Genomic DNA, 27204 nt, shown 5'->3' on the forward strand with positions numbered 1-27204 from the left:
TAAAAAATCTTTAAACATTTTTCGAATTTAATTGTTGATATAAATTACAATGACTATTTTATTAAATAAAAAAGTTTAAGTAATTTTATTTGCTAAAAGGTATATTAAAAGTGCCATGCACCACTTGAATCTAACTTCAACCCGTGAGTAATGACCCGTGAGTGTGAGTAATGAACGATTACTCACGGGTAAAGTAATGGGTGTTATTATCTATTCAAAAACAGCGAATAATGAGCATATTATTAAACGGTCGTAGAAAAAAGATATTTTGCGTATAATTCCCGAACTTTACGTATTACTATACGAACTCTTTTAAAAATTAAAAATAATGTTATTTGAATTTTAAATAAATTTCTACCAGATATTTATTCGACTTTTTTTATTTATCCCTAATATACAACTTTGGTCACAGAACTTACTTGATTCCCCGTTTTTATTAAAGCGATTTTGATGTGATGACGTGGCACCATTAGCATCGTGATTTCCGAATGCAGCAATCTACGTGATAAAACGACACCCCCTCAAAAGACAGACAATTTACAAGCATGCATTGATGATCACGAACAATACCTTCGTTTCTGGAGAATGTCTCAGCCAGTTACAGTAATTTTCGTTCAGCTCATTGATGCAACTGCAGAGTTGCCAGACGAAATTGGAAAAACATAAAAAGAGGTGATCTACAAAAGATTATAGGTTTTTTAATTTTGAAGACTATAATTATGTATGTACTAATACTCTTCGGACAATGTTCAGAGTCCGTTCCGATGAATATAGCTCTCAAATGATGACCAAGTTTCGCGTTTGACAGTGTTGTCACGTCCTTAGAATAAATCTGGAAAGAGCATGTGATATATTTATTGATTTATTTAGTAACATGGAAAACGTACACTAGGTAAACTAGCGAGAAAAATGAGTTGATGATGAATTCTTTAATTACGTCGAAAGACTAAGATTTCAGTATAAATAATTAAAGTTAAAAAGTGCAAAATGAATTAAAATCTGTTGCTTTAATATTTGTAATGTGGCCGAGAATGGTTCCCTTCCTCTCGTTTAGCGCTGAGCAGATGGGACATGAATTATAAATTGTAAAATTCCCTCATCTCCTTTAGTCCCAGCATATGTTATGGCTTGCAAATTTTAGAAGCCTCGGATATGTAACCAGAGAAAGTTTCCATTTTTTTCAATCTGGTGGGATGTGGAGTAATATTTTTGGTGTTATTTTATGTGCTATTAGATTGAAAACTTAGTCCTTTGGGTCAGAGGGATCTGATGAGAGACTAATAAGTTTCGAAATTGGTAGAGGTGCTTGCTGCACTCTCTGACTGAACTAGGATATGATGCGGCTGTAGTTTCGTGTTGCAACGAAATTGAAAATGATTACTGATTTTTGATTAACATGTCTACTCTGATTGGAGTACGAAAGGAACCATTCTCGTTGAAACTTTACCGCGCTGAGAAGATGGGACGTGAATCATAAGTTGTAAAATTCCCTCATCTTCTTTAGTCTCAGCATCCGTTATGACTTACAAATTCCCAGAGAAGGTTCCTATTGTTTTCAATCTGGTGGGATGTAGAGTAATATTTTTGGTGTTATTTTATGTGCTATTAGATTGAAAACATATTTTTTTTAAATGCTTTTCTTTCGAATAATATATTTACTTTTTGAGTTATTTGTGAAAAACTGTATAAAAATGTGTTTTTTTTTTTGTCGAAAAATAAACATTTTCAATCGTAAATAACTCAAAAAGTATTGACCTACATAAAAAACTCTAGAATAATAGTTGCTTAGAATTAGTCAATTTATCCATTTCCGGACTTATTTTAAAGGCGCGTTTATTCACCCCCGAGAAGGGGTGACTGTCCCCCTTAAGTAAAAACAACCAGCACAAGTTCAACTCTGAAGTTGAGGGTAAGTAGGACCTAAATCCGAATTTTCATGCAATTCGGAGTTGATCCTGAAAATTATACTCCAAAACGGTTATTTACTGGGCTAATAATGATAAATTAAATCTCTACAATGTAAATGAAATTCGTAGTTGTATTGACAAAGTGAACATCTTTGAGTAACTAATGCCTGGTTGCACCAACAGATCTTAAGCTCCAGCTTAGCTAAGCTCTACTTATAGATAGGGCCTCCTTGAGTATCACTTACGTTGCACCATAATTTTAGATTCTTACCTTACTATCAATTATATCTATTATTATATTATGGTATTCTTATTGTAATATATTTTATAATTATATTTTTTTAATTACTATGATATTCTCGACTTAAGCTTAAGATCTGTTGGTGCAACCGGGCATTAAAGTAACAAACCATTACTCAAACACATTAATCCCAATTAACAAATTCCAAAATCATAAATAAATGGTCATAAATTGATATCTGCTGAATACCTATGGCAATCTGGGCAGCTGCAACTTTAAGGGTTCCTGCAACTTTAAGGGTTCTGCCTGCCTCTATTGCAAATAAGTAATAGGCAACCAAACAAAAATATTTATTCGTTCGTATTTTATGGAAATTAAAAAATAGCATAATTCATAAAATAATATAATAAAAATGTACTTTTTCATAGCTTTCTCTGGATGTTTGAAGCTTATATACATTATAAGGACATGGCAACACTGCCGAACGTAAATATTTTGTTCTGTGGTCATCATTAATTTGTACCCATCTTCATTGGAACGGCTCTGGACATTCTCCTACAGTTCTTATTTCAATAAAATAATAAATCATTTGTCTACCGTTTCTTCGTAACTGAGTCAAATCCAAACAATTCATGTTAATTCATGTTTTATGTTATTATGTCCATTGTCCATTATGGCCTAGAGCTCCGAGCTGAATGTATTAACAAATCTCTTTTGAAAGCGTTGTTACATACTAGCGATCTTTATTTGAACATTTGGCAACCCTGCAACCTAGGGTGGCAGTTTCGCAGGACGTAATGAGTTGAACTAGGCAATTTATGTTCCGCAGCGTTTTAGGGAAGGCGCATAATATTTAAGTATATCAAATTTCATAGAAGCAATTATAGTTTATGGAAGAGCGTCAGAGAACATGGGGAAAGAGCAAATTTTAGTTTTATTGCGACTATTACAGTTTTATGGTTACTTATTAACTAGTCACATAGCGGAAAATGTTATCACATCCTCGATTTAACAACAGTTGAAAGGAAACTTTTGTCGCATAAAGACAGATAGTAATTAAATGACTTATTAAGCAACATGCTAAATAAGTAAGTGCCCTATAAAAACGGACTCCAACGGAACGTGGCGCGGCAGGCTTTGCCAAATAGAAAAATGTAACAGATAAAGATAAAAACTAAAGACGTGAATCAAGGCAACGTGAAATAGGGTTATTTCAGTGGCGCGGCGGTCCGTGAGGTAGTGCCATCGAGCCATGGCACCTTCCTAACTATTCAGAAGCATATTTTTTATTTTTAAAATCTTTGAATGCCTGTTAATTTTTTGTGTGTATTTCTTTTTATCTTCATAAATTATATAAAATCTGGCAACTGTGCGCGTAGTACAATCGCTGCCACTAACAGCGGAGATTATTCGGCTGGAGAATCTTGAGCCAAAATTGGTACTGGCACGGCTGAAAAGAGAAAGATTTTACGAGCATCCTATATAAGTGACAGAGAAAGAACTATATTGGACTATTTAGTATACCTTAAATGAGAATCTCGTGCCAGGCACAAGGGTATCTATTTATTTTGAGTTTCTTTAAGTGCTGGCTTGTCGCTTTTGTTATGTCTATTTTCTGTTAAAGTTTTTGTATTTATAATATTAATATTAAACTTTTAGTGCATCATGATCGTGGGGTGTAGTATAAATAATATTTTGATTATCTCTTAAGTTTAATTTATTAATTGACAATGAATCAGATTTTTATCTTAAAAAACTCTTTTGGTGGTTTTTCTTTACAAATTTTATAAGGTTTTGTGGAGCTTTCGACTTAGCTTAAAGAGGTCACGACGAAAAAAAAATTCACAAAATAGGCATATTTAAGGAACTGGTCAATTTTAGCGCCGAATTAGACAACGACTTAAAGGTTCATAATATTTAAAGTTCCAGATCTTTCAAAGGTCTACCGTCTCCTGGCATGTAGTTGCTTCTAATTTATTTATGTCGGAGAAGTTTTCTGCTTACAAGCGTCGGTTCCCCGAATCATTTTTTAATGAAACATGGAGACAATTCTAATCTTTAAACAAAACTCGGTTTAAAACTGAATTAGAAGCACTGTATTAGTACTATTAGTGAGACGAATTAAGTACATACTACCTCTGGGGCTATTCCGCTATTAGTGCAGTCACTGAAGGTGAATATGAGCTATTACCACCGATTTCGTTGAACCTCCATCGATTTGCACGAAAATTGGTGAGTGCTTAGAGGATATCTCAAGGAACAAAGGTGACATGGTGCCAACTTGCGCTTTTACCCTGGGGGTGGATGCCACCCCTCCTCGGGGGTGAAAATTACTTTATAAAAAATAACCCCACAATTCGATAGAGCGACAAATTATAAGCAAAATTTGTTATATAAAGTTATTAAAATAAATCAAAACTTTTTGAGTTATTAAAGATCAAAGATTTTAATTTTTCGTGAGAAAAAAGCATGTTTTTAACCTATTTTTCATAAATAACTCAAAAACTATAAGTTTTTACGAAAAAGTTATTATTATCAAAATTGAGGCTAATAAAAAATCAAATAAATTCCTTACTAGAAAAACCTTTCAATGTTAACTGAAAGTGAGTTATAGGTAATTGAATGTATATTTCTTTCGTCGAGTACCCAAATCTAAGTATTCAAGCTTAAATACCGGGAAAATGATGCATTTTATAACATAAACTTATTAAACATTTGTCAAAGCTCATTGAAATATCTATCAAATAAGTGCTCGAACAAGTTGATAGCATTAAAGTTTATTCACCAAAAATGTTTCAAAATTTTTCTTTTAAAAAATTTTCTAAAAAATGTTATTGTTTTTTGTAAATAACTTCGTTAAATTTTAAAGTAGGAAGTTCATCTAATAACTGGTTAAAATTTTATTCCAAGAGCTATTAAAAAACGTCAAAATAGTCATTTATACCTCTTACTTTTTTTAAAATAAAAGGTTAAATGGCCCCGGTTACATGGTTCTCGCAGCAAAATTAAAATTTTAAACGTTTCTATTTCGGTTATTTTTTACTCTACGAAAATAGAAAAATGGGTAAAGTATTTGTTATAGAAAAAACTAAAATTTAGTTGTTTATCATTTTTTACGTATATTGGGTATTTTTGGAGTTATTATCAAAAGAAAATGAAAAGTATGATAATTCTAAAAATTCTGATTTTTTTAAATTATACCTTTTTTTTTCAAAAATATGCATTCTAAACCGGTCAAATTTGTTGAAATAATTAACTATGATAACATAAAGAAATTCTTGTGAGGATTATTACAAATTTTAATTTTTGCGGAAATGGCGTATGTTTAGTTTTTAACTTTTTCCTAAAAAAATCGAAAGGGTTCCCTTATTTTCATCATAACTTGCTTAATTTTGATGCTATTAACTTCTACTGAAGCTCATTTGATAGGTATTCCGAAGTACTTTGACAAGTGTTTAACAAGTATATTCTATAAAATGCATCGTTTTCTCGTTATGTAAGCTTGAATACTTAGATTTGAGTACTCGTCGAAAAAAATATACATTCAATTACCCATAACTCACTTTAAAATAACATTAGTTTAGATCTTTAAGTAGGGAGTGTATTAAATTTTTTATTATCTTTAATTTTGGTAATAATAGCTTTTTTACAAAAGCTTATAGTTTTTGAGTAATACGTGAAAAACAGCTTTAAAACATGCATTTTTTTAAGAAAAAATAAAATCTTTGATATTTAATAACTCAAAAAGTATTGATTTATGTTAATAACTTTATATAACAAATTTTGCTTAGAAGTTGCCTTTCTATCGATTTCTGGTATTATTTTTAATAAAAAAATTTCACCCCCGAGAAGGGGTGACAACCACCCCCAGGGTAAAAGCGCAAGTTAATATCATGTCACCTTTGTTCCTTGAAGTATCTTCTAACTACTTACCAATTTTCATGAAAATCGACGATGGTTCAACTAAATCGGAGGTGAAAACCTTCAGTGACTCCACTATATGAGTTTTATTAAATGAGGAAGGTTTAAAAAGCACAATGGAAGAAACTATTAAACTTTTAAGCATTTTAATTACCATTCCTATATCAATATCTGAAGCAGAACGCTGTTTTTCGATGTTAAAACGAATTAAAACAGTTAAAAATACAATGAAAGAAGAACGACTTAGGTATGTTATCTGCAGAAAAGCATTTTGTAAATGGTATTGATAATTTTAATAATAAAGTCAATGAAAACTTTGCAACCAAAAAAAAACAAGAAGGATGTATCGTAAACTTTAAAAGTGGTATTAACACAACTTTGTGCATATGTGTAAATAATGAAATAGTATTATTTTTATAATTTTGTAAATAGAGACTAAATCGTAATACAAGCTAAGTAATATTAGCAGTAAATAATGGTTGTAAGTTGAGAGTTTTTTATTGTTAATGAATTTACGGAACTGTTTTGATAAATTTTGAACAATTTCTTGGCACCTCAGATAAATATACATAAGATACATAAGGTAAAAGTATCAGCGCCTATTTTTTTTAATTTTTTTTTATAACTTTTTTGACAATATTGTGAACCCGTCACTAAAAATTTTAGCGGCTGTCCGAATTCTGGCACTACCTTCTTAAAGTGGTACGAGCCGCCACTGGGTTATTTCGCCCAAAGTTTTGTGCTTTACGATCTTTGGCCAAAGGGTAACCCCCTAATTATGACCCTTTATAGCTAGAGCGGAGTGTCTTGGCTTGTCCCATCGTTTGTCGGTAAATGAGGCACAGTTCAAAGAAAATCAGAAGGTGAGCCTGCACAAGATCCTTCCAACTCGGCAGATGTACACGGAGGTACGATACAATAGACGATCTGTCGTGTATACTGATGTTATATAATATAGTGGTTTTCAACTTCATTACAAATCGAAAAAAGGGAACGTATCTTGAGGAGGTAAATGGAAAGCAAAATACTGTTTTTAATTTTGAGAACAATGAATTGATGTGAATTGTTTGTCTGACTCAAAGTGGTATTTTATATAGTTACCTTTAACTGAAATTAATAAATTAAGAGAAAACAATAACAATATATTAATTCTTGTTTTTTGTAATTTGTAGCATTTACTTTACTGTTAACGGGACCTGTTGATGATGTGCAGTGTATGTATATTGTAGACAGCGAAACCGGTCGTCTGGAGTAAATAATAAATCATACAGAACAAGTAAAAACTTCGTTTGTATAATGGTACAAAAAGTTTATTGAAAAACATCTTCATCACTGCGATCATCTTCAGTGCGTTCTGGTTAGTAGATGAAACTAGCAACCTTATAGAATATAATATCTATCGATAAGGTTGCTAGTTTCATCTACTAAGCAGAACGCACTGAATATGATCTGATCTAGATCGAAAACGTTTTGCGAATCCATTTGCATGACTTTTTAATAGTTTCTCAATAAACTTTTTATACCATTATACAAACGAAGTTTTTACTTGTTCTGTATGATTTTTAATTATGGTATACAGCCACCTACTGGGATTTTCCCATTGATTTTAAATAATAAATCTATTATGAATTTCATTTCATTATGGATTCAGAGGTATATTTTAGAGATGGGTTCTCATTTCAACTGTTCTCATCATTTGTAACGTTATATTTGTGTCTGGTGTTATTTCTGCTGCATATGTTATAATAGGTCTTATTGCTGTTATATATATTTTGAGTATTTAGATATTCGTTCAAAGCAAGAGAACTTTTCAACACAGTGAAAGTTAGAAAAACATCATACCTAGGCCACATACTGAGAAATAATAAGTACCAAAATATGGTCAACTTATAGTGAAAGGAAATATCGAGGGAAGGAGAGGACTAGAAAGAAAAAGACTATCGTGGCTCAGAAACATCCGACAATGGACAGGGCTAAATTTTGAACAGCTAATAAGAACAGTTGGAGACAGAGAAGAGTTTGCAATTGTAGTAGCCAAACTCCATTGAGGAGACGACACTTTAAGAAAAAGAAGAAACTCGTTCTTCCATACGATTTCTTTCAGGCATCCCGAGATTCTAGCTGCTTTCATTGTTTGTTCTCTGACCTCTTTTGAGAGATTTCCATACATATTTGTATTTCTTTAACAGATCAAAGAAATATAAAACAGTTCTGGAACTTTGTTAAGAGCAAGCGAAGTGGAAATGAATTACCACCTTTGTTATTCTTTAATGATAAAGAATGTCAGTTGGGACCTGATCTGCGTGATCTTTTTGCAGAATATTTTCAGTCAGTTTACACTGACAAAAATATCAATCCGCAAAGTAAACCTTCATTTAATCATATTTGTATCTCTGATTATAATATATAGGGTGTCCCAAAAGTAGCGGAACGGTCGAATATTTCGCGAACCAAAAATAGGATCGAAAAACTGAAAAAAATGTGTTCAATCATTTTCAAAAATCTATCTAATGACATCAAACACCAATCCCCACTACACCCCCTGGTGGTGAGGTGGGGGGTAACTTTAAAATCTTAAATGGAAACCCCCAGTTTTTCTTGCAAATTTGGATTCGTTACGTAAAAGTAGGCAACTTTTATTCAAGACATTTTTTCGAACTGTGGATAGATGGCGCTATAATTGGGAAAAACGATTTATCCTGATATCATAGGTAAAATTATAGAAATGGTCTAATATCTCACGAAATACACTTCCAAATATGAAACCAAAAAATAGATTTTTAATCTTTTTTGAAAACCTATCGAATAACACCAAACATGACCCTCCAACCCACCCCCTGGAGGTGGGGTGGGGGGTAACTTTAAAATCTTAAATAGCAACCCCCACTTTTTATCGCAGATTCGTATTCGTCATAAAAACAAAAGCAACATTTATTCGAAACATTTTTTAAAATTTCTGATAGATGGCGCTAATAAATCGTATTTTTCCAATTAAAGCGCCATCTATTAACAATTCTAAAAAATGTTTCAAATAAATGTTGCTTAATTCTTCATGACGGATCCGAATCTGTAATAAAAATTGGGGGTTGCTATTTAAGATTTTAAAGTTATCCCCCACCCTACCTCCAGAGGGTGGGTTGGAGGGTCACGTTTGGCGTTATTCGAAAGGTTTTCGAAAAAAATTAAAAATCTGTGTTTTAGTTTCTATTTAGAAGTGTATTTCGTGAGATATTACACCGTTTCTATAATTTACCTATGGTATCAGGATAAATCGTTTTTCCCAATTATAGCGCCATCTATCCACAGTTCGAAAAAAGTCTTGAATAAAAGTTGCTTACTTTTACGTAACGAATTAAAATCTGTAAGAAAAACTGGGGGTTTGCATTTGAGATTTTAATGTTACCCCCCACCCCACCTCCAGGGGGTGTAGTGGGGGTTGGTGTTTGGTGTCATTGGATAGATTTTTGAAAATGATTGAACACGTATTTTTCAGTTTTTTGATCCGACGTTTAGTTCGCGAAATATTCGACCGTTCCACTACTTTTGGGACACCCTGTATAACAAGGGAACCAGGTCCAGATGGCATCCCACTTGGAATCCTTATTATTTATTTGTATTATTTGTCAACGATATTTCGGACTGTTTTAGATTTGCTGAATTCTTGTGTTTTGCAGATGACCTGATATGCTAACTTAAAATTTCCTACCCAGAGGACTGTCTTAAACTTCTGTCTGATCTGGCCAGACTTGATGAGTGGTGTGAGATCAACGCCATGGATCTAAACATCACTAAGTGCAACTCCATAACTTTTACTAAAAAACTTAATAAAATCAATTTTGAATGCAGTATTAAAGGGACACCATTGTCCCAAGTCTCATCTATTAGGGACCTTGGAGTCAGAATGGACTCCACGCACTCTCTTTTATCAATCACATTGACATCCTAGTTTCTAGAGCACTTAGGATGCTTGGATTCATTAAGTGAAGCACAAATGACTTTAGGAGTATCAATGCTATTAGATTGCTGCACTGTATTCTTGTCAGGCCTTTGTTGGAATATTGTTCTTCAGTTTGGAGCCCCCCATTATACTTCACACATTCACAGAATTGAGCAGGTGCAGAGAAAGTCCCTTAGGTACCTAGCATATAAATCCAATATACCTCGTGTAAATGAGTTTTCATATGATTTTGTATTATTACAAGATACATTTTCCCTGCCTACTTTGAAAGTGAGGAGGGATCAGACAGATCTCAAAATATTTTTTAAACTCATTAATAGCATGATTGACTGTCTTTCACTGATTTCCACAATGTTGTTAGCAGTTCCAATTAGAAACACCAGATCAGTTAACGTATTTCATCAGCCATTTAGTAGAACCAATGTTGGCCTTAATTCTTATATACCTACCTAGAGTGTCACGAATGGCTAACTGTTATGCTGATAGTTTGGATTTTTTTAATGAAAGCTTTAGTAAATTTGTGAGTCTGTTAAAGCAAATTGTGATAAAAACTGTTCAACGTGATGGTGTAGCAATATTGTAATACCGTGTAACTAATGATTTTGTACCTGTCAGTTTCATATATCAATGTTGTATTGTTTTATTATTTTAACTTTTATTGTTTTAACTTTAACTTTATTTTTCTAAGCACTATTTAGACTGTTTTTATGTTAAGATTTTATTACTTGACTAATTCTATTGAGGTTTTTAAACTGTAAATTGTACTAAAAGTGGGCAAGGCCCGTTATTAAATAAATAAATAAATAAATAAATAAATAAATAAATAAATAAACAAATAAACAAATAAACAAATAAATAAATAAATAAATAAATAAATAAATAAATAAATAAATAAATAAGTAAATAAATAAATAAATAAATAAAATTTGAAGTGATTCACCTGTTCCATAGTTTTTGGAGCCAATTTCCAATTTGCATCTTATCGGTTCTTTGGAAATTACCAGGCACTTAGTCTTCTCGGTTTTGATGAGCATATAGTTCTTTAGCTTTAGTATTAAATGCATGCTGCATTTAGTATTTAATTTATATGTTAGTTAGAGGCAAATGTGTCATCATCATCAGTAGCTCGACAACCCTTTTTGGGCCCTGGCTTGTCCTAGGATTTTCCGCCATCCTGTTCTGTTCCTTGCTTTGTTTTTCCAGTGGGTGCAGATGATGCAAATGTATGATATTGAATATTGTTATAGATAAATCACAATTGAAGCTTCAAGCAATACATGAGAAATTTAAAAAAATATTTTAATGCTGTGGTAGTTATTTTGCCGTACCGTTGTGTTGTATTTTTTTCTGTCGATAAAATTCTATTCGCAGACAGGTTCGGTGAAAAAAGTAAACAACGGAAAGTTTCCATTTCTACATATCGATGAATCAACCTAAATTGAAATTCAAAATCCGTGTTAATTTCGTTTCAATTACCATCGCTGTAATGCAGTATTCGCGGAAGGAAAATTTATTGATAAAAGTGTAAAACTCTAAATAAAGTTAACAGTCTGCTGGCTGGTTCTCCATTGGCAACGTTCCTAATAGGCCATTATAGTGCAGCGCTTTCAACCGAATATGTTGTTAAATTTTCCTTTTCCCGGTCATAACTATTTGCAAACGTAGTTGTAGACAACATATTTAATGCGATGTTTGTTAACTAGAGGAGAAATATTTCTTTCCGGGAGAAGAATTTTCATTTATAAAGTGCTGGTGTGTTTTATCGTCGGTAACTAGTAATAAAATAGAGCTTATTATGCAAGCGAAAAAGTTATAATGTTGTAATGCAGTCTGTTTGGAGTCTTTGTTGTCGACTGTGCAATACTATTCGCGACAATGTATTTAGTATGTTTAAAACGAAGCTCACTTTTGCGAATATTGTATTAGTGATTATTCTTCTTTTTTTTTCTTCTACCTTATATTACACATCGGTTCAATATTCTTTCAATAAATATAGCGATTATACATACATATACAGGGTGCGCCAAACCTCTGGTTTTCTTTGATTACGGCTAAATTATGCGATATACAAAAAAATGTTCTAAACAAAATTAATGTATATCGAAGCAGTCTATAAGTTAAAATTATTTTCGATTATACAGGGTGAGTCAGAACGACGGTACGAACCAAAGTTGTGTGTTTTTTTTTAATTGAACACCCTATATATTACATCATTTTTAAATATAGTTTTTAAAAATATTAAGAATTTATATAAGGTATTATAGGCCTAAAGTTAACAATTTTCGAAATATTTACACTTTTATTGAGAAAAATGGTAATATTCAAAGGACTGTCAATTAGGCTTTCAAGGTAATAAAAATTTAAATGACATGTCAAAGATTTTTTAGTATACTGTTATTTTTAAATAAATTAACATATTTGACATACAGCCATAAAATATACAGTGTGATCACTATTTGCAAATACAAAATTTTCTCATTTTTTTACATGGGACACCCTGTATATTAGTATTGCCTTTTGTAGTAAATATTACAACCTTTCTTTTGGTATAAGGTTGTATGTACCTAGCATGTTTCGTTTTGTAGATATTTAAAAAAAAAGCTATAGATTTTAAGTTTTTGCGGAATTTTTATTAAAAAATTGTTTTGCAAAAAAATAATTATAATCTGGTTTTAGAGACATACATCAAAATATCAAATATGAAAATAAAAATGTAATTAAAGATTAAAATAAATCGTAGGTATACTAGTACAATTCAATTGAATTTAATTTAAAATTATTTTACAAAAAATATTTTACCATACTAATGAATGCATAAATTAGTTACTAAATTAAATAAATAACCAAATTTGATATCTACCCTAGTAATTTTTTTACCACAGCAACTTTCCTGTACCAAATTAATTGTTTAGAGTAAGATCAGTTAAACTTTTAATTTACCTTTTTTTACTTACATCTTGAGAACATAATTATAAATAATGCTTTGAAACAAATGAATGTTAAATAAATGTATTAGCCAAATTATTTATTAATATCAATAGTATTAACTGGTGTCACAAAAGCTGGTAATACTTTTGTAGTTGAAATTTTTGTAACAATTTTTTATGTTTTCAATTTTAATTTTTCAACCGAACAATTGATGGATATGACATTTGTTTTGGGCGAAACCACTAGAAATTATTACCAGCTTTTGTGACACGACTACATAGATAGATATTCTTGTTCTCATGATCATTTTTCAGTGCGTCATTAATTATGACGTCATATACTGTATTGGGTGTGTCGAGACTTATTTCATGTAATTATTGACGAATCTGACAGATGCCACAATCGTACTTAGCCATAGGTGAAAAGCTTGTGGAATTAAACTAATTAGTAATTTAGTAGATTTGATTTTTACACAATATGTTAACATGTAGGTATTTTTTGTAAAGGGGAATAAAATTAAAAAGTAAACAATATTGTTAATTAAATTTATAAATATGGAAACATTAAAAAATGACACAAAACTGTCCATAAACTGTGTTTTTATCTTCTTCTCTAGGTGCTGTCTCCGCTTCAAAAGTTAGCAATCATCAGAGAGATCTTTATTTCTGAAACAGCGGCTCTAAATAATTCATTGTTATTACATCCAAACCAGTTCCTAAGGTTCTTCAGCCATGAGTTACGTCTCCTTACTATGGATCTTTTTCTTGCATAATGATCTGGAGTATTAGATATACATCTCCCATCACATGTCCCATATATCTCAGTTTTCTTCTTATTTCTTAGTTCTCGTTCCTTATGCGTAAGTCTCATTACCTCCACGTTGGCTATTCTATCTACTCATGAGATATTTAGCACTCTTCGGTACAAATCGAATGTCTCTAGTCTCCTCACGCCAATGACTAACTTTTAACGAACTAAATTCTAAACCAAAACACAAAATAATGCACAAAGACGTTGTGAAACACAAGTGAAGTCGAATTCGAAATTTCAAAATGACAGGTACACAAAATACTGACCTGAATAATAACCGTCACTTGACTCTTTCACACTTCTAAAAAATGGCCAAAATGGACGAAGTTTTTGTCAAATGTTCGTAATACGTGTATTTGATTGGCTAAAAAAACGCGCATTCTAAATATCAACGAATCAAAGGTAGGTTAGGAATAGACATCTTATGTATATAACCATTGTAATGCTGCATTATTTTTGTGTTTAATCACGGAGCTACCGCTTTTTCCGTCTCATCTAACTTAATGCATTAGAGAGAAATCGAAAAACTGTGACGCACTGAAAAATGATCATGAGAACAAGAATACTAAGTATTTACTTCAGAATATAACCCGGTCTATATAGACATTTCAAATAACAAAAATTGCCGGAGAGCCAAATTTTGATGGAGAGCTAGGGTATACCATAACAAATAAAGTTTAAAAAGTCCCCATCGATCCCATGTGTGCGTCAAAAGTTATTCGGGGTCAAAGGTCAAAATTTGAAATTTTTTGGATTTTTTTCGAAAACGGTAAGTTTTATAAAAAAAAACCTTAAACCAAAGTTGTAGATCTTAAAATTCTCTACAAAAATAGTTCTTACTATTTTTTTCCTAAGAGTTGCCATTCCTGAGATATCGCGCGATTCAAAGAGTCACATTATACATGATATGCACACGTTTCCACACCACCTGTGAGGTAGTGTACTCGGCGCGTTTTTTTACCGTGGTTTCCCCTGTAGGCCTACTCCACTAACTGTTTTGACAATTTTAGGATAATTTAAGGAAACAATACCGGTCAAGTTCTAGATATTACCTTATTATTGATATTGATTATTGATATTGCTATTGATTATTAGGTTAACTATTGTTTTGATTTCTTTAGATATTTTAATCAGATTCATATTCTTGAAAGTCTACTTCAACAGTCAAGTCTTCTTCGATTTCATCTTCTTCCTCTTCCTATTGCTGGATGTTCAAAAATTGTTCAAATGTGACTGAGTCATTGGTCTCTTCATTAAAATCACAGGAGTCTTCCTCTGTTGTACTAAACTGGACATTTGAGCAAGACTGACCTTGGCAGTTGGTACACACTAGAGAACACAGCAACCCGACTTTTTTAGATCCACATTTGGCACTACAACCTTTTTTGCAATTGCAAAAAATAGTGTTAAGGAGTTTTTCTGGAGCAGGTGGGAGTAAGGTTTTAATCGGTTCCAGAGTATTATCTATTAATTTCCAACCCCAGTCTTCTGGATTCAGTTCTTTGCCTAGCCATGTTTGAACTTGATAATTAATATACTCGATACAAATGTTGAAAAGCAGATGCTGATGTTGGAGGAAGACAGGATAGTTGTACTTGTTTCTTGTTTCGCGTATTTTTTACAAAAGTTAAGTATCGGTATTTATCAAGACAAATAATTTTTTTGGAGCTCCATAAACCGCAAGAAGCTGAAAGAAAGCTGAAATGTTAACTGACAAATTAATAGCTGCGAATATTGAAGTGAAACAAGCTAAAAATGACGCAGATGTCCTTATAATTGAGACAGCAATTGAAAAATTTAAGGCAACAAACACAACAATTGTAGTTGGTGAAGGTGTTGATTTGTTGGTACTGATTACTGCAAGGACTCCAGTAGATAAAGTTATTTATTTTCTGAAACCTGGAAGGGCTCAACAGCGAACAGAGATGTATTCTTCGAATAGTTTATCGGCTTATCCCAAATGCCAAAAGTACATTTTATTTTTACATGCGATAACCGGCTGCGACACTACGTCCGCAATATACAGAAGGGGCAAAACGTCAGTACTTAAATTATTCGAAAAAAAAAAAGATTTGACTGACTGCTGTAAAGTTTTTACAGAACTTGATTCTACACCGCAAATAATAATTACGGAAGGAATTCGCTTTCTTCTTGCGGTTTATGGAGCTACAAAAAAAATTATTTGTCTTGATAAATACCGATACTTAACTTTTGTAAAAAACACGCGAAACAAGAAACAAGTACGACTATCATATCTTCCTCCAACATCAGCATCTGCTTTTCAACACTTGTATCGAGTATATTAATTATCAAGTTCAAACATGGCTAGGCAAGGAACTGAATCCAGAAGACTGGGGTTGGAAATTAATAGATAATACTCTGGAACCGATTAAAACCTTACTCCCACCTGCTCCAGAAAAACTCCTTAACACTATTTTTTGCAATTGCAAAAAAGGTTGTAGTGCCAAATGTGGATGTCAAAAAGTCGGGTTGCTGTGTTCTCTAGTGTCTACCAACTGCCAAGGTCAGTCTTGCTCAAATGTCCAGTTTAGTACAACAGAGGAAGACTCCTGTGATTTTAATGAAGAGACCAATGACTCAGTCACATTTGAACAATTTTTGAACACCCAGCAAGAGGAAGAGGAAGAAGATGAAATCGAAGAAGACTTGACTGTTGAAGTAGACTTTCAAGAATATGAATCTGATTAAAATATCTAAAGAAATCAAAACAATAGTTAACCTAATAATCAATAGCAATATCAATAATCAATATCAATAATAAGGTAATATCTAGAACTTGACCGATATTCTTTCCTTAAATTATCCTAAAATTGTCAAAACAGTTAGTGGAGTAGGCCTACAGGGGAAACCACGGTAAAAAAACGCGCCGAGTACACTACCTCACAGGTGGTGTGGAAACGTGTGCATATCATGTATAATGTGACTCTTTGAATCGCGATATCTCAGGAATGGCAACTCTTAGGAAAAAAATAGTAAGGACTATTTTTGTAGAGAATTTTAAGATCTACAAATTTGGTTTAAGGTTTTTTTTTTATACAACTTAACGTTTTCGAAAAAAATCAAAAAATCTCAAATTTTGACCTTTGACCCCGAATAACTTTTGACGCACACATGGGATCGATGGGGACTTTTTAAACTTTATTTGTTATGGTATACCCTAGCTCTCCACCAAAATTTGGCTCTCCGGCAATTTTTGTTATTTGCCAAGCATTTTGATGTCTAAGTTGACCGGATTAATATACGTCTATAACGTTCATCTGTTTCAAAGCACACTTTATACGTTCTCAAGATGTAGGTAAATTAAAAAGTTATTAACTGATCTTACTCGTAAATACAATTTAACTAGGTACAATAAAGTTACTAGGGTAGAAAAATTTTTAGGTTAGATTTTAAAAATGGTTGTTTAATTTAATAATTAATTTATCCACATTAATTACTTATTAGTATGTTGAAAAATTGTTTGTAACATAATTTTAAAGTTATTAAATTCAATTAAGTTGCACTTGCATACGTTTTATTTTAATCTTTAATTACTTACGTTTTTATTTTCAGCTTTGATATTTAAGTGTATGTTTATAAAATTAGATTATAATTTTTTTTTTGCAAAACAATTTAATTAAAATTATCGCTGGTATAAAATATCTGCGAAACGTAAAATCTATAGTTCGTTTTTAAATATTTACAAAACCAAACATGCTATGTACATGCAGCCTTATACCAAAAGAAAGGTTGTAATATTTACTACAAAATGCAATACTAACATACAGGGTGTTCCATTAAAAAAAAAGTGATAAAATTTTGAATTTGCAAATAGTGATCACACTGTATATTTTATGGCTATAAGAAAAAGATATTAAATTATTTAAAGATGACACTATATTATAAAAACTTTGACCTACCACTTAAATTTTTATTATCTTGGAAACATAATCCACAGTCCTATAAATATTACCATTTTTCTAAATAAAAATGTAAATATTTCGAAAATTATTAATTTTAGGACTAGAAGACCTTATACAAATTTTTCATATTTTTAAAAACTAGATTCAAAAATGATTTAATATATAGGGTGTTCTATTTAAAAAAATACAACATTGGTTCATACCGTCGTTCTGACTCACCGTGTATAATCGAAAATAATTTTTAATTATAGACGGTTTTAATATACATTAGTTTTGTAAAAACATGTTTTTGTATATCCCATAGTTTAGCCGTAATCAAAGAAAACCAGAGGTTTGGCGCACCCTGTATAGGTACAGGGTTCTCCACTCAAAAGCGTCCATTATAATATTTGGCAATATTTATTGAATTTTGTTAAAATGTTGAAATATGTTGATTTTTATTAAAATGAACTAAGATGAACGTATATAACACAATAATTAGAGTAATAATAGGCAGCAGAACCAATGAGAATAAGTAAAAAAGATGAAGACTTACAAATATTGGAGAGAAAGATCCTCCGAACCATACTTGGACCAATTAAAGCAGATCAAAATTAAGAAAGCACTGAGGGAAGATCTTCTTCTCCCTTAAGTGCCGTCTTCCAATAGGAGGTTGGATATCATCATCACTATCTTTACTCTATCTACCGCTGCCCTGAAGTGTTCTATGGAACTGCATTTAAACAGTCCCTTAAATTCTTTAACCATGACACTCTCCTTCTTCTTATAATCCTACCGCCTCTTATCTTTCCCTGTACTATCAGTCTTAGCATTTCATATCGCTGTCCCCTCATCACGTGTCCCAGATATTGTAACTTTCTTATTTTTATTTTGTTTATTATTTCGCATTCTTTGCCCATTTCTCGCAATACTTCCGCTTTTTTTTTCTTCTGTGTCCGTGCTATTCTAAGCATCCTTCTATAACACAGCATTTCAAATGACTATAGCTTATGAGCAGTCGGAAAACTGAAAGAATGCCCATGAACGATCACATCAATCACTTAATTTGTATTTGCTGTCTTTTTCTATAAATAACAAACGTTTGTTATAGAAAATGAGAGCAAATACAAAATAAGTAATTTATGTGATCGTTCATGGGTATTCCTTCATTTTTCCGACTTTATGTGTTCTTGCTTCAATGTCGATGTCCAGCTTTCAAGTCCATATTGCAGTATCGAGAACACGTAGTATCTCAAGGCTCTTACTCTCAGTTCTAATCTAAGGTCTTTGTTGCAGACAATTGTTTTCATTTTTACAAACGCATTTCTTGCTATTTCTATCCTGGTCCTTATTTCTGTTATTTGATCATTTTTCTCTGAAATCCAGGTTCCGAGGAATTTGTATTTATCAACCCTTTCTATCGGTACATTTACCAAATGTATGCTTGTTTGTATGTTTATTTTCTTAGTTATTATCAAGTATTTCGTATTTTTTATATTAATTTTTAGTCCATATTCTTCACAGAAATAAACTGACTCAAATACAGCAATGTAGAACTAGATGGCAAGGTCACATCTGGCGAGCAGGAGATGAAGCAGTGACATATGCGTTCGTATAATGGAATCCAGAAGGAAGAAAGAAAAGGCGAAGACCAAGATCAAAGTGGCTGCAAGAAGTTGAACAAGATGCTGGAGAATGGCAGGGAAAAACTAGACAGAAAAAATAGACAGAGGTTAAGAAGATAACAAAAGCAAAAGGAATTTCCTTGGAAATAGGATTTAGAAAGCTTTTGCGGCTTAACCATACATCAGGGTGCAGGGTCATTATACATATAATTAATTTTTTTAAAAAGAAAATGGACAAACGTAAGACAATATAAAATATTTTATTTAAAGTCAGTGCAGACGAACATGTTACGCATCAATAACTTATCAATCATATTTCATATAACGGAAAAGCTTTAATAGAACTTGCATTAAAGGCAAAGAAAAGAATACTAGAAAGTAAACGAAAAGTAGAAAAAAACTTATTATGGTCCAGAAATATCTACAACACTACAGATGAATGAAGATGAAAACGAGCATCCAGTTACTTTTAACCAAGAGCGTTACAAGGAGAAAATTATGACAACTTTTCTTATCGATTTACGAAATTTTTGCCACACAAAAAATTTGCAGATGTACAGGCAACTGTTGTAACAGGATGACATAACGAACCATACAGTTTTTGCCATGCACGAAATCTGCATAGGTATACACGGACAATGACACAACGCGCCATACAACTATACGAACAGAAAAATTTCTCTTGGAGAAACTTCAAGTATACGGCTGACTCACCTGATCTAACAACACCTGACGTATATATTTGGGACATGGTGAAGGAATCAGTATTCTAGTCAGAAGTTTTTCTATCAGAAGATATTAGAGAATTACGGCAAAAGATAATAATCCTCTTTCCAATAATTGCAGTAACCATTCTCTATAAATATGTCGCATAATTTGCAAAATCGTTATGAATGGTTTACAATCGGTTCGCGCCGCAATGGTGTACATTTTGAATATGTAAATCGTGTAAATTAAGAAATAAATAACCATGTTCAATTTCGGTACCTACTGGTTGTTTTGGCGAATACTGTATATTGGGAGAAAATATTAGTATACAAGTTGTAGTCAGGTGGAGAAAACCAATTTTTTTAAATCTTTATTACCGTTATTTAGTATCCCGTTTCGCCGGTTTCGCCTTAATCAGAATGAGACTCATCCATGTAGTGTACATTAATTTTTGGCGGAGATTTAATTTCGCATCATCGAGCACACCCTGTTAGAATCATCTAAATTAGTTACACTTGCTTAACTATTTATAAGCTAAAACAGAGTTTTCAGCATAAAACAACGTTCGTTTGAACTCATCGCACTGTGACTAATACATAATGTAAAGTTTGGGCCTACAAAATGGTAATGTGGAGAATAGATGATGGAGAAAGTTACCATATAGCTAATCCATACACTGTGTTTATTTTATCAACGATCAGAAAATTGGTGAAATAAAGTGCTTCTGGCTACGGTTGATTTGTAGTGTAACATCGTTCGGACAACATTGGCTCGAAGGGAATATTGCTCGAACGGCAGTGTAACATTTAAGTGTGGATATAAATCAAATCTTTTAAATAAAAATACTTTAACGCCCAGTTCCACCAACGTGACTTAAGTGAAAATTTGATCTTAAGAAACAATTTTTACTTAAGTCCTGTTGAGTTTCGTTCCACCAACGAAAAATATTTACTTAAGAACAAATATTTTTGCTTAAGCTTAAGTCACCTATTATGACAACTTAAGTAAAAAATTTTATTCATCTTCTGTCATATATTGACAAATAAGTGAGGTTAATTTCTTCTGTTGATATTAAGTACGTTAGGATAACTCGCATTTATATATTCCTTTTTTTGTAAATTCTACCGTAATATAGTAGTAAATAATAATAAAGTAGTATATAATAGTTTATAGTATATAATATGTAGTGTAGTGTAGTCTCTTTATCTTTGGTATACACACCATTGGTTTTTTTAGTTTCAATGATGTCCTTGTATTTGGACACCCAGGAAACCAATTCCTCGTTTTTTGATCAGAAAAGTTTACTAAGTTTTTATTTTTTCCATATTCTTATAAACTATTTCCATACTCTGACAAATAAAAACTATACATATCTTAATTTTCAAAACTCTCTCTAAATTTTTAAACCGTTATATTTTAAAACTAGCAACTAAATTAATGCTTAACTAATTAAGAATTCTGAACAAAATTAATTTTAAATGAGCAAATAATTTCGCAAAATACACAAGAACGTGACAAGAACCATTATAACAACAATTTACAATAAATATTGAAATGACATTTTCTAATGTCTAATGACATTAATGTCAAAAATGGCACAAATGTTCTTCTTTTTTGGTGTTTTTTCATTAAAAACCAGTCAAAAGTTTAAGAATATTTGAAAATTTTGCAAAGTTGGTATCTCTGATAATTTAAGTTTTTTCTTGGCTAAGTTAAGTGAAAACTTGTATGGTGGAACGCAAATTTCAACTAAGAAATTTTTTTGACTAAGCAAAACTTACGTAAGATTTTACTTAGATCACGTTGGTGGAACTGGGCGTAAGTATACCTAGTTGCCCAGATATTTATTTTTCTTGTCTAGATATGTATATTACATAGGTACATTGTCTATGTTTATTCTATTTATTTCTACTAGGAATTACTGTCTATTTTTATTTGACTGGTGTGTTTGGTCATTTAGCTTTTAATATTGTAATATGTTTGTCTGTATCCAGTTTCTTCTTCTTTTTCTTTTTATATAGACATTGCTCTGTCTGGTTTTCAATGTGCCTCCAGTAAGTTGTCATTCCATCTTTTTCGTGGTCTTCCCACTGATCGTCTTCCTATTGGGGAACCGTCTTTCGCCGTCCTTACTACTCTATTTGTTGTCATTCGGCTTATGTGGTCCTTCCATTCTACTCTTCTGCTTTTCACCCAGTTATTAATGTTGTCCACCTTGCATCTCCTTCGTATATCTGCACTTCTAGCTCTATCCCATAGCTTCTTACCATCGATTTTTCGCAATGTTTTCATCTCTGCTGTTTCTAGCATTCTTTTTGTCCTTTCTGTATCAGGTCGTGTTTCTGCCGCGTATGTCATTATTGGTCTGATAACTGTTTTGTAAATTCTGCCTTTCACTTCTTGTATCCAGTTTGAAATGTTAATATCTGGAAGTTGGTTACCGCTGGTGGTTCTTAGTCTATTAAGTACTAACTGTTGCTGTACATTGTACTTCTTTTCTATTTTATTTAGCATTTTTATTTATTTACTATAAATTTACCCGATAGGTTGGGGTTGGGGTTGGATATATGACTCTTTGTCTATGCTGACTGTTTTGGGATATAACTATGTATCTATCTATCTCTTTGTCTTGGCCTTTAAAAGCTCAGTATCCAAGTATTTGTAATAATAACATCACACGTTAGTTTTTGCTTTCTTCTTCGGTGTCCGGAAAATTTTCTTAATTGTCGGATTGTTATTTTATAAATTAATTGTAAATCTTACTTTTGGTTTTATGCATTTTCATTGCTGTGGTAACACTGTTAAAGTACTCTGCAATTATTGTGTTTGCGCGACTTGTTGTCTCATCTCTTAGTATGATAAAATGGATCGAAATAATGGCATAACCCAGACATCCAAAGTGAAAGTTATCCTCCAACACCAAATTGTTCTATATGGTCCACATAATGTTCAGAAAAAAGTCACACCATTTTAAGTATTGGGTTTGGGGAGGGAGAGGGGGGGGGAGAAATTGGTAAATTCGTAGTTTTTTACGTTTTTCGTCAATATTTCAAAAACTATGCGGTTTAGCATGAACAACCTTATACACAAAAATGTTCTACATTAAATTTGAAATAAAAAAGGTCCTATGCATAATCCTTCTAAAATGAACGGTTCCAAAGTTACGGAGGTAGTATAGTATAACTGATAAAAAAAAGGGCTAACGAAAACATCCAAAGTATCAATAAATTGGTAGTTTTTTTACGTTTTTCGTCAATATTTCTAAAATATTTGTAAAACCATGCTTTAGCATAAACAATGTTCTATACAAAAATGTTTTACATAAAATTTAAAACAAAAAAGGTTTTATACATAATTATTGTTATAAAATCAACGGTTCCAGAGTAACGGAGGGTGAAAACTGGAGGTTTTCGATACTTTTTATATTATTTAGGCAATTGATGATGATTTTGGGTGGTGAGGTTGATGTTTCTTCAAGGGCTTATCACTAACATACCATCGGCCAGTGAAATAACAAATTTTATTTACAAAACACAATCCTGTTAAAGAAAACTTCTTTCATCAGTAATAATATTATAAATTGACAAAACATATAAAAAGTATCGAAAACCTCCACTTTTCACCCTCTGTAACTCTGGAACCGTTGATTTTATAACAATTATGTATAGCTTTATACTGCCATTATAGATATTGCCATATATAGATATTGCCATTAAGTCATTGAAATGTGATCAACTCAATTTGGATCCCACGTGTTGGGAAACCGGTATACTTTACCTTAGGGCATTATCCTGTTTGCCATGTGACCATCACAGGCCTTTTTATTGAAGTATGCACTTTTAAGGCATCTATATTTTATGTAAAGGGTTTTTACCCAGATATTTTTCTTTTGTGGCTCAGCTAGCATCCAGTTTATCGAACACTGATGATGATTTTTTATAAAAATCGAAAACGTTTTGTTGTGATGTAGCCCTTTTAAGGGATTTTTAATAAAAAAAATTTTATACCTTTTACAAAGGATTTCTTTCCAATTTTGTGATTGATGGTATACAGTTAACTACAGGAAAACTTTTTCTTTTCCTTGTGGATTTTAATTATGTATAGGACCTTTTTTGCTTTAAATTTTATGTAGAAAATTTCTGTATAGAACATAGTTTACGCTAAAGCATAGTTTTAGAAATATTGACGAAAAAACGTAAAAAAACTACTAATTTACCGACTTCTACCCCATCTCCCCCCAAACCGGACGCTCAAAATGGTGCTACTTTTTACTGAAAAATATGTGGACCATATAGAAGCATCTGGTGTTAGAGGGAAACTTTTACTTTGGATGTCTGGGATAGGCCTTTTTTTGGACCAATTATACTATACTACCTCCGTACTTTGGAACCGTTCATTTTAGAATGACATAGCTGATAACATAACAAAAGTTATGTTATCAGCCAAAAAAATATAGTACACATTATGTATTACTAACAATTTTGTTTCCAAAACTAATCCAAACAATTAAAAAAGTGAATTGGTTGTTCATATCAGACACATAGTTTATCACAATTTGTATTTATTATTAATTTATATTCCGGCTATTTTTACGAGATCTTCAAATCGAAAAGGCTAAAGCAACTATAAATAATAGTGTGTTGTATCAAATTCAGATGCTACCAAATTAAGAATAAGAAATAAATCACATTTTAGAAAATATATTGCTCGACCTTGTTGTCTTCTTTAATTTTATAACTTTAGACCACACAAGACTTTGTATACTAGACCAGTTTTTGGTAAAAGATTTATAGCCTAATGATCATGACGAATTGTTCATACAATTAAAACTTAAATATATGAAGGTGTGTTAGTTGTACTGACTTGAAATAATATTTACATAATGTTTAATTGGCTGAATGTAAATATACATTAGACAACAAGAATTTAATAAACTGATCTATTGTATGCAAACATGCTTGGAAGATTTATTTATAACAACGTTATAAAATTACACTAACTAATTTTGCAAAACTTGATGCAAGATCGATCTTTTGATGATGTTGCCAACATCTTCAGTAAATATAAATCAACGAGCTATCGTAATGTAATACATTAGAGAGAAACTGGAAAATATGTTAGACGAAGTCAAGGCAGAAAATGCTGTATCAGGATAGGAGATGATCGATTTAAGATGTTGCAAACACGAACATGCGTCAAATCTAGAAAAGGAGACTCCAAGAAGAACATTTAGGTAAACACCAATCGCATACTTTCAGTTGCGATACGTCTTATTAATGGCAACTGTTTGCGCAGAAATATTCGCCAGGTAGCTGAACGATTATCGGAGAATACTTAAAATCCAGTGGACTGACCGGGTCGCATGTAAACATTCCGTATATGTATTTGTTATTCGGTGCGAAATTCATATACGGAATATTAAATATTCGTAGACTGAAAGACACTTTTCATTAGAATCAGTTAAAAGAAGATTGATTAAAATACTTGTTAATGTATTATTAAATAAAAATTAAACAATAATTATAGTATTTGGAATGTTATTTGGTGCGACATTCATATGCGGAATGATAAATATTCGTAGAATAAAAAAGAAGACTTTTTATTAAGTCAGTTAAAGAAGACTGGTTTTAAAATATTTTGTTAATGTAGGTATAATTAACCTTCCGATGACCAACCTTTTCTTGTTACACGGATGACCAACGGGGGTAAAAAATGACCCCAAGTCAAAAATGACAATTGGCCAAAAATTGAAGTTGTTTTAAGAAATGTAATAATGTATTCGTAATTTTAATGTTACTATTGTATCAAGAAATTATAAATAAACATTAGTGAAACATATTTTTAATTACAATAGAACAAAAACAGGAATCATCATTCTGAACTTAGAACTAAAGAAATTTTAAAATATACACTAATGTCGCCACAGGTTTAACAAACAATATTTTTTCAAAATTGAAATGTTTCTTACATACAATTCCACATAATAGACGGTATTTACTTAATATAAAATTGAAATATGAAAGGCCAAGGGAGTCCGTCTTTGACCCAAATTCAGAAAATATTTTTTTTTTCGTAAAATATAGGGAATTTTACGAAAAAAATATGAGAGTATCTAGAACGATATTAAAGTAAAAAAAAATGAGTTTAAAATTGAAAATATTTCTGAATTTATTAAATAAAAACATGCACTGGGGTCCAAATTTACCCCCTTGGTCATCCGAAGGTTAAAGAAAATAAAACAATTATTACCTATATGGAATGTTATTAAAATTTGATGCGAGATTCATAAATGGAATGGTATGGTATAGATTTGAGAGACTTTATTATTTCTTTATTTGACTATTTCGCTTTGGCAGAATTTTTAATGACTTGCACGTGTTGTATAGTATGTTTAGATTTATGTTTTAGCTATTCAATTCTGTAATTTCTGTTGAAGTTTAGGGCTGTGTGCTACTAGACGAAAATAGTCGTCTTTTTTGGTCTACGAACATTTAACATTCCGTATGTGAATTTCCCACCAAATAACATTCCATATGCTTGCTATACTTGTTTTATTTTTATTTAATAATACATTAACAAAATATTTTAAAATCAGTCTTCTTTAACTGACTTAATAAAATGTCGTATTTTTTAGTCTACGAATATTTAACATTCCGCATATAAATTTCGCAATAAATAACATTCCAAATATAGACCAGGGAGGATCTGTTTTGAGGTGGATGTGAGAGGTGGCATTCGGATTTTTGCAGATAAAGTTAGGTGACAACTTCAACAATAATAATTGACTTATGCTCCTTCTCAAATATGCCCGGAACATTAATAAAAAAATTTAAATATTTAAAAATTTCGAAAAATATCGATTTTTTTCTACTTTCATTGCTTCTAACTTTAAAACGATTCATTTTGGAACAAAGTCGAAGGAAAGAAAATAAAGCTAATTGAATTTTTTTATAATATATGACTGGTTTAAAATGTCTTAAATTATTACCCTTTCTGCAAAATAGCAATAAATAGAAAATAAGGGGTCAAAGGAGACTGTTTTTATTCAATATTTTTCAACTATTTTGATTGCACTTAGAACCTTCATAATTGGCTTAGAAAATTCTTACAACATACTTAAATTGTCCGTCAAATTTCATTAAAATCTACCTAATAGATTTTGCATAATAATTTTGCAATCTAATTTTTTTTAAGTTCAAATTTT

General features: G+C 31.6%; 1 protein-coding gene across 1 annotated transcript in view; it reads right to left on the reverse strand.

Annotated features, from left to right (window-relative positions):
* Positions 1-27204, reverse strand: part of LOC114331478 (roundabout homolog 2) — a 333670-nt gene that overhangs the window by 173671 nt on the left and 132795 nt on the right. The window lies entirely within an intron of this gene.

This window comes from Diabrotica virgifera, chromosome 6 (assembly GCF_917563875.1).
Source record: "Diabrotica virgifera virgifera chromosome 6, PGI_DIABVI_V3a".
Classification (NCBI taxonomy): domain Eukaryota; kingdom Metazoa; phylum Arthropoda; class Insecta; order Coleoptera; family Chrysomelidae; genus Diabrotica; species Diabrotica virgifera.